General features: G+C 38.5%; 1 protein-coding gene and 2 long non-coding RNA genes across 24 annotated transcripts in view; 2 read left to right on the forward strand and 1 right to left on the reverse strand.

Annotated features, from left to right (window-relative positions):
• gria4a (glutamate receptor, ionotropic, AMPA 4a) overlaps positions 1–9,258 on the reverse strand; it is an 877,747-nt gene that overhangs the window by 699,114 nt on the left and 169,375 nt on the right.
• LOC141377928 (uncharacterized) overlaps positions 1–9,258 on the forward strand; it is a 244,751-nt gene that overhangs the window by 2,764 nt on the left and 232,729 nt on the right. The gene's annotated exons all lie outside the window — the stretch shown is intronic.
• LOC147840713 (uncharacterized) lies at positions 1,509–8,930 on the forward strand. Its single transcript, XR_015510027.1, has 3 exons — positions 1,509–2,514; positions 3,904–4,208; positions 4,918–8,930. It is a non-coding gene; the product is annotated as an uncharacterized LOC147840713 (long non-coding RNA).

The following is a 9,258-nucleotide window of genomic DNA, read 5'->3' on the forward strand; positions in this document are numbered from 1 at the left end:
GAGAAATGGAGAAAAACGTTCATTTTTAAAATGGGATGTACTCGTATATGCTGAGCACTGTGGAATTACCTTAGTCGATTAAGTACTTTTACTATAGTGTTCTTCAAAAACTATAGTCCTATAGTTTTTGTTTACTATAAATTCATTCATTCATTCATTCATTCATTTTCTTGTCGGCTTAGTCCCTTTATTAATCTGGGGTCGCCACAGTGGAATGAACCGCCAACTTATCCAGCAAGTTTTTACGCAGCGGATGCCCTTCCAGCCGCAACCCATCCTGGGAAACATCCACACACACATTCACACACACACACTCATACACTACGGACAATTTAGCCTACCCTATTCACCTGTACCGCATGTCTTTGGACTGTGGGGGAAACCGGAGCATCCGGAGGAAACCTGCACGAAGGCAGGGAGAACATGCAAACTCCACACAGAAACACCTACTGAGCCGAGGTTCGAACCAGCGACCTTCTTGCTGTGAGGCGCCAGCACTACCAACTGCGCCACTGCCTCGCCTTTTTTACTATAAATTACTATAGTATATTTTTACTATGCTAAGCTACGTCTTCATCATTATTGTTCTGAATAAGCAACCTCTACAAAAGAAACATGCATATTGTGTATATAAAAAAATTGTATTAGTGCAAAACCATCAACAAAAGCATTTACAATCCATAAACAACATTGGAGTCTTAAAAAAATAAATAAAAATAAAACGGCTATAAAATGTTTCCCATTGGAGAACCTGGCCATTGTGCCCTATTATGGCGCACAGTTCTTTAAACTAATATATTGTTCAGCATTGGGAGTGTGTCTGTCAGCACTGATGTCATAATGCCCCTTTAATACCTGATGTCACAGTGTCTGCTTTTAGCTTCTGATGTCAGCTGTTTTTCTGCTGCTTTTATGAATAATTTGACTTGAATCTGTCAAGTCATGATGTCGATTATAGTTCAGCTCAGTAGGCTTTGCGTATTTTAAGTGTGCGACTGTAGTCTGTACTGTCACTGCACTGCTCAGAAATAAATTTTAAATGCAGAGAGAGAGTCAGGCGCTGACCCCATCTGAAGAGTCTGGTCCTCAGAGAGTACCTGCACTGACGAGAGAGCACAATCGCACCTTTAAAGGACAAACCTCTTGATATCCAGGGCCAAACAAAATCTGCAGACATTTTTTTTCCAGCCATTTCTTTGCAGAATTACATTTATTTTGGGAGTATAGTAATTGAAAACCTAAAATATTAAATTAAAATTAATAACTTTTCAACTTTTTTGTTTAAGGTTTACAATGCAAATCCAATTAGATCCACTTGTTTGGTAAACAAAGCAAGTTTCTCATATAATATATTTCCAAAATGATTGAAAATATTACTTTACAAACAGTATTGTAATTCAGTAATATAGCTGAATTTGATATAAAAACTGAATAAATCTATATTTACACACATTTTGTAACCAGGGATGTGACACTGACAACAGGGGTGCGGATGCAAGTGCAGGGTTTTATTGACAGGATGGTCAGGCAAGCAATGATCAACATAGGAGCAAACAGATGTACGAGGGCAATCTAGAGTCGTATAGTCAAAATAGCAGGCAGATGGTCACAAGGCAGGCAGCAGACAGGAATAAAACAAGAAAACAAGGCGAGGATCAAAACAAGACAAAGGAAAACACATTGTAATGTCACTATGCAGATAACAAGACTCAGCAACAACTGTGTGTTAGTGTGCTGTATATATAGTGCAGTAATCAGTGCAAAAGCAGCATCAGCTGTGAGATTGTAATCAGCCAGAATCAGGAACGGATGTGTGTTTGGTGCATTACTGGGTTTTGTAGTCCATTACATGTTTGATTGCTGAAAAGCTTAAAAACCGCGAAAAGAAAGTCTCAAAATTCGAACGACGCCGGCAACATAGATTTAAACAAAAAGTCAATTCACACACGCGCATCACCTGATCCGCAAATGCAAAACTTCCTTTTCACTCACGTAAATTAAGATGCATGAATGCAAAACATAATATTTGTTTTCACGAACATGTTTATGTTTGCGCAAATCTTAAATTCACAGACTCAGATGGAAAGTCATTCGTTTGTGGATGTAAAACTGCAGATACAACATCAACAGAGCAAATAATATTGATACTAAATTCATCCCATAGATTTGGTGTTTGTGTGAATGTTTTCCAGAGACCTCTGGTGGTTAGATCGCTGGTGATCATGACACATTTACATTAGCAAATAGATCTACTCAAAAATTTCTGTCCACACAGATTCCGTGTGGACCTGTGTACCGGTAAATAATCTTCCTATGATACAAAAAATAGACATAATAACCATAAAACCTAAAATCGGTCTGTGCAATCATTTTAACAGAAGCATGCGTGCAATTTTACATGTATGAGCTTGTTTACAATAAAACTTACTGACATACTTTTTAAAAATCACTTCATCAGAGTGTTTGAAATCATACCTTTTTGTGACCAGACGTGATTTCATTTCATGTTACAAAGTAGAGCTGGGCGATCATTTTTTTTTCATATCAGTCGATATCGATATTTATCACGATAAATGTAAAATCTTTATATCTATCAGTTATATAAGATTTTCAGCGTGCCAGTGGCTTTGTGCAGCGGATTTAACACATTTAGTGAAATGTTTTAGCTGTCTGACAATGTAAATAATAAACAAAAGAACAATCTTTATTCAGCATTTACTGTTTAAGTTTTCAACAACCAAAGACATTACCTACAAGTTATTGGATATTATTAAAAAAAAAAAAAAAAAAAAACGATTTGGAACAACGTGAGTTAATAGTCACAGAATTTTCAGTTTTGGATGAACTCTCCTTTTAATAATGAGTATGGTGAATTTAGGGTAAAAAATACTTTAATGTATTTTATTTAGGGATGCTAATGATTACTTGATCTATTAATTGTCGATAACGCTTTAATTGATAGACCTTATCGATGACGGATTAAGCATGGACATGTAAAGGTTTAGTTCTGCTTTTCGCTGTGAGTCGCATCCACGCATTACATCATCAGGTGTGTGCAGTTTACCTTACTTATGCTGTCACCCTCTTGACATCCCATATTGTGGGTCGCATAAACCCTTGTTATGCGCATATCTCCGATATATCCGCGCGTGTTTTAACCAAATTTATCTGACAGACTAGCACGAATAGGTCTAAGCAGACTCTCAATTTACAAATCGCGCATCACAACGAAAACATGCGGAGACCCAGCCGGGGAACCTCTCCATTTACACATCGAGCTTCTGAGCTCCATCCAAGTTTATTCTTCCGAGGTAACCCAAGAAATCTGTCAGTGCTGCGAAAAGACTGTCCAGTTCATGCTGCTCAGACCGCACTTAGTTAATGAATTAAAATGAAACCGTGAAAATAGTTTGATGGATTGTTCTGGCGCTAAAGCATAGAGCGGGCTTGTGTTAAAGCGCTTCACCTCAGATGTTATTCATTCCTCTTGTTTATGCTGTAGATAACTGACCAACAAAATATACATCAAAATTAAGTTACACATTATACAAAACGAAATTCGATACAACAAGATACATTTTCAAGGAAATATGTTTATTTATTTAGTTTGTGTTCGTGTTAGTTCTGCGGGTGGATGATGCTTCTTGTCAACAATGTCTGTGACTCTGACCTTTTTTACCTTATTTCTTTCTTACTCCTTTCAGCGCAACTAACACTTTATGGCTGTAAACTTGAGCGGCGTGCGGCAGTCGGAAGGGTAGGCTGCAAAATGCTTGCGCAACGTTACGCATAACCGCATAAATATTATCGAGCAATTATCGAACTGTCATTATCGTTTTATTGAAAATTTTTATATCGTTATAATTATCAATATCGAATTATCGCCCAGCCCTATTTACAAAGTGAGGAAGAAATCAGGCTATTTTATAATATTCAATACAGTAATAAGTCCAGGTCTATTAGTATTATGTTAGAAATATACTTTATGCTTTTAAAATTCCCTGGATGGCTTGAAGAACAAAATTAATGCACATATTGCCACAAGCGTTTGCTTATTGTGTTCATTAGAGCTGCACGATTCTGGCTAAAATGAGAATCGAATGATTTTTTTTGCCTAAAATAAAGATCAGGATTTTCTCACGATTCTGTAGATGTAAAATAAAGGTTAATATGAGTGGAATATTATTATTGTTATTCTCAAACATGTGGTAAAACAGCAATAGGCTTTGTGTAGCTGTACTGTTGGTTAAAATGCTAAATGTTGTATAGACTTGGAATGGTGGACTTGCACAGACTTTAGATTTGTCCTGGTCATTAATGCTGATGATAATTCTGATGTTGAATTGTGTTTGAGACATTTGCTTACAATCTGTCATTTTCTGCTTAAAATTTCAAAAAAGTCTCTGCAGGATTTTCGTGAATACAGAAGACTGGGTGAGTATTTTTGCATTTCGGCGGGTTTTGGATACTTTTTGGGCTGGAATCAGTCAGCTTTATCTGGCAACAATGTGCGCGCTTTCGGTTTCATTTTCACTGCTAAGAGCGGTTCACTTCCCGCGCGGCTCCCAAACGATCACTCTGTGCCACAAACTGAATGTTATTTACAACTTTATTACCTATTATTCACAGTCTATGCAGGTTCTGTTCACTAAAGTAGACTTCATTCAGAGGCGCGAGCTGACGGTCAGCTCACGTCACGTGTGATTTTTGCGGTTGCAAATACATTACATGAAGACAGAAATGACATTTTTGTGGTGAATTATATCTTATAAATACAGCATTTGACTCTTTCAACATCATTTGGAGGCGTCCACATTGCTGAACAATGTATGTAAAACAATGTGAAGACTTGTGCAGCCACCATTGCTTCTCTCCTGAACTTGAAAATATGATTGATACGATTAAGATCGTCTAGAGCAGGCTTGTCCAAACTCAGTCCTGGAGGGCAGCAAAGTTTAGTTCCAACCCCAATCAGACACACCTGGGCTAACTAATCAAGCTCTTACTAGGCTTTGAAACATCCTTCCAGGTGTGTTGAAGCAAGTTGGAGCTAAAATCTGCAGGACACCGGCCTTCCAGGAGTTTGGACAACCCTGGTCTAGAGGGTCAAATCGAGATTGCAATCTTTTTGCGATCTTTTTGCAATTAATTGTGTAATATCGTTATCACAATAAATACCAGAAAGTATCATGGTATATTTTTAGGTCTGTATAAATGCCCTTCCCTACTGCTGGATGAGCTGATAATACAGTGCTTTTGTTGGCTGCGTGTGGTTGTGTTTATTTATGAGCATCTTCAGAGCTGCTGATGCGGAGTCTGAGCGTGTGCTGTCACCATGACGACGATGATGCGCAGCTCTCATAGAGGTCATAAAGCAGCGCTCTGATGCTCTGCTGCGATATCGTGTGTCATTTTTAGATGGGAATCCACTGATGGTGTGGTTTGTTGTCACTGTGCACTTTCTTTTTTTTATAGCATCTGATTCACTGAAGGAATTTTCGTAAACGGATTTATTGGGTCGCAGCTTCCCATTGGACTGGTTCTGAGTTCTGGCTTTTGAGCAGACTAATGTGATCAGGCACACTGGGATTGTACAGCATTGTTACTCAACCGGCCTGCTTTTATTCTGCATCATGACGCTCAAATAATATTTAATCCTATGTGATTGATTTGCATAGAGCCTTCCGTTCATTTGGGTCAGATGGTTTTAACATAAACGATAAACCAAGAAATGAAACAGAGATTGCTGTAATATAGTATTACAGTTTTTTTCCAATTGTTTACACACATTTTCTGAAAGCCGGTCTCATATTGTCAGAACTCTACACACAAATCACAAAACACGCACACATTGGGCAAAACTCTTCAATTCTTTTGCAAAATGAAACTTTACGTTCAAAACAATGTGATTTCTTCTCAAAATGGTCTTTTGTTTTCAAATGACACGCAAGCCATCACATCAATATATTCATAAGATCAGTTGAACACTGATGTGCTGAATGTAAAACACTCTGACCACTTCTTCTCCATTCATCATAATGACTTACTGTAAATATTTTTGTTCAGTGTTACACTTTACTACAGACAGTAGGCCTACAGAAGTGCATTGTAAAATATTTCAGAGTATTGTTTTTATACAAAACAAACAAATACCAAATACATTTTACTGTATTTTCCCCACAAATACAGTGTACACAGTGTTCATCCCAACCAACACAAAGTTGCAGATATCGTGGTCTACATATGGTCTACATACTGAATAGTCACAGTAAAAATAAATAAATAAATAAATAAAAACAGCTATACTTCATCCCCTTTTCTGTTTTGGTCTGGCTAGGTAGTGGGGGAAATGTCCCTTTGCATGGGGAATCCAGCCACGAAAAGCATCAACTGCTATAGCTTGGAGAAGGGGTATACGTGTGTGTGGATTTCGGTCATACACTTTACATCTCCAGGCAGAAAAAAAAATTCCTCAATAGGTTTGAGGAATATGGAGAATATGAGGGGGAGATAAACATCTAAAAAAACATAGGTGGGCAGTAAACTAGTTGTGAACCAGATGAGCTCTGATTTCTAAATTGCAATTGTGTGTGAAAGGTGTTTACTCATGTGATGAGTTGGTATGCAAAGTAGGACAACTGACTTTACAATTGTGAATGACAGTGTGTTCCTTGTGAAAACAAAATATTTTCTGCATGAAAATTGTGCAAAATGCAGAGAATTGTGTGTAGTGTTTTGAAAAAAGTGTGTTTTAAACCTGCAATTTGAGTGTAAAGCAGGAACTGTGCTTGTAGTTTAGCAGAATTGATTCAGGGGGTTGGTGCATCAGTTACATGTTGTAGTCATTGTGTCTGAAGTACAAGTAATTGCGTGTAAACAATTGGAAAAAACTGTAATAGGCTGAATGTGCTTTAAATACTCACTAACAAGAATTATATAGTGTATCCGGAAAGTACAGCGCTTCACTTTTTCCACATTTGTTTATGTTACAGGCTTATTCCAAAATGGATTAAATTCATGTATTTCCTCAACATTCTACACACAACACCCCATAATGACATTTATGCCTGTTCATTTCAGTGCTGTATTTTGACTGATTTCGCAAAGGCTTCAGTTATTCTACCTGTCAGCTGGTACCAGCCTCAGTTTTGCGACTTGACGTCTGTATCGATGTCAGCATGGCAGCGGGAGAGAGAGATGAGATCAGACCTCAGATTCGATATGTGGCCGCACGTCACGGTTATTTTAATGCATTTTTAAAATATTGGCTCATCTAAATTAACTTTTCATTTGATTAAAATAATTAAAATTTTCAAAATTCATTTGATTAAAATTAAAATATTTCCAGATGAAGCAACTTTCGGGTTTTGAAGAGAACGGCTTCAGTGATAAAATACGCACACACACACACACACACACACACACACACACACACAAACACAGGATGCGAGTGCAAAAAAGAAGAGCTGAACTTCTGAAAAAGTGATCACTGCGGTTGCCTCAAGGGTTGCTTTGTTTCTCTGCAGTTGGTTTATTAATGGCGTGGCATTGCTAAATCACTCGTTTTAATAAAAAATAAGATTATTAAACATTGTAAAATGATGGTCGCGTCATTTTTAAAATTAGAGTGTGTGTTCTATATTTATGGCTATTGATCTTATCTACCCGTGACCCACCCATAGTTAAACATCCAGTAGGTGCGTGTATAAATTAGTTGTGTTTCCTTCAGATGCTGCCACCTTTTGTTTTAATAAAAATATGATTATTTATTATTAAACATTGTGAGATGATGGGCGCGTGATTTTTAAAATGAGAGTATGCGTTCCGTATTTATGCCTATTGATCTTATCTACTGGCGACCCACCCAGTGCCATGCACAGACTCTTATGCTGCGTTCACTCCAGACGCGGAACGCGCTTTAAGCGCGAGTGATTTACATGTTACGTCAATGTAAACGCGCGAATAAACATCCTGCCGCGAGATACGCGTAAATGGCGTGGCGAGAATGACGCGAATTGTGCGAATTTGCACGGCACGGATTGAGTGTTTTGTGCGTTTGCCACGCTTAACGCGGGTTTCGTACGAGTTCAAAAATCTGAACTTCAGCGGACATTCGCGCCAATCAGGAGCTTGCTCTTGTGGGGGCGTGCTTGTGATGTATCGTCTGTTGTAGGTGTCTCAGGGGAAATCCTCCAGCCGACACCGACAAAAAGTTAATCAAACTGGGCTCAGCTCAGTCAGAAGCACCGCTGAAAGCTTCCATCATCCAGGTTAAGTTTCTGGAGGAGTTTATGAGCTGGATGCACTTCTGAAAGGATCTAGTGGACTAGGACACAGCCCTAAACGTATCGACGCTGTTTTTCAGTCTTCATAAAACACATAAACACTGTTATTTTCTTTATAAAATCTATGTTAGCCATTTAGCAACAAAGCTAGAGTCACAGGGCAAACGGAAGCCCTGCCCATTAAACGAATCCGCGTCTGTTCTGAAGCGAATTTGACGTGTGAATGAAGCGGGGTTTAATGCGCAAATGAAGCGAGCAAACTCAAATGTTCACGTGGCTATTTACTCGCGAATAGCGAGATTTATCCACGCGTTCCGCGTTTCTGGTGTAAACACAGCATTACAGGGACGGGTGCTTAACGCGATCGCAAAGTGAAGAGCGGGGGAGGGGTGGGAGGTAAGTGCCTGCTGAGAGGGGCAACTCGGCCAATGAGGGCAGAGGGGCAGTGGCTCTAGCCACTGAGCCACCCTCCTTTGCACTCCCCTGGACCCACCCATAGTTAAACTATTGTCCATAGACCTTTCTCAGGCAAAGTTTGCAGATTGCCTCATTAACCTCTTAAGCTACTTTTTGCATTTGGTTTGATACTAAATTGTCCGCAATTCTCTTTCTGTAAACTGCACACTCTCGTTCTCCTCACGTGATAAATGAAATATGACACATTATAGCTATGTTCAGATTTTAATTCTAGTGCATACGCTCATCTTAGGTAAATTATTTTGAATTGTATTTTCCATTTAATTCAAATAAATAATTAATAAAAAAATGAATACTTCAAAAAACTAATTTGGGGACGGTGTCACGTTGGAAAAGTGATGTCACCGGTAGGGCTGTGCAATTAATCCAGAATTCGATTTTGATTATGGCTGCTAACGATTATGAAAAACCATTAATCGAGATAAACGATTATTGCATCATATACCAAAAGCGCGAAAGACCGCGTGCTTATGTGAGTGTGCAACATCCAGCATTC

Source organism: Danio rerio, chromosome 15 (genome assembly GCF_052040795.2).
Source record: "Danio rerio strain M-AB ecotype USA chromosome 15, GRCz13ab, whole genome shotgun sequence".
Taxonomy (NCBI): Eukaryota; Metazoa; Chordata; class Actinopteri; order Cypriniformes; family Danionidae; genus Danio; species Danio rerio.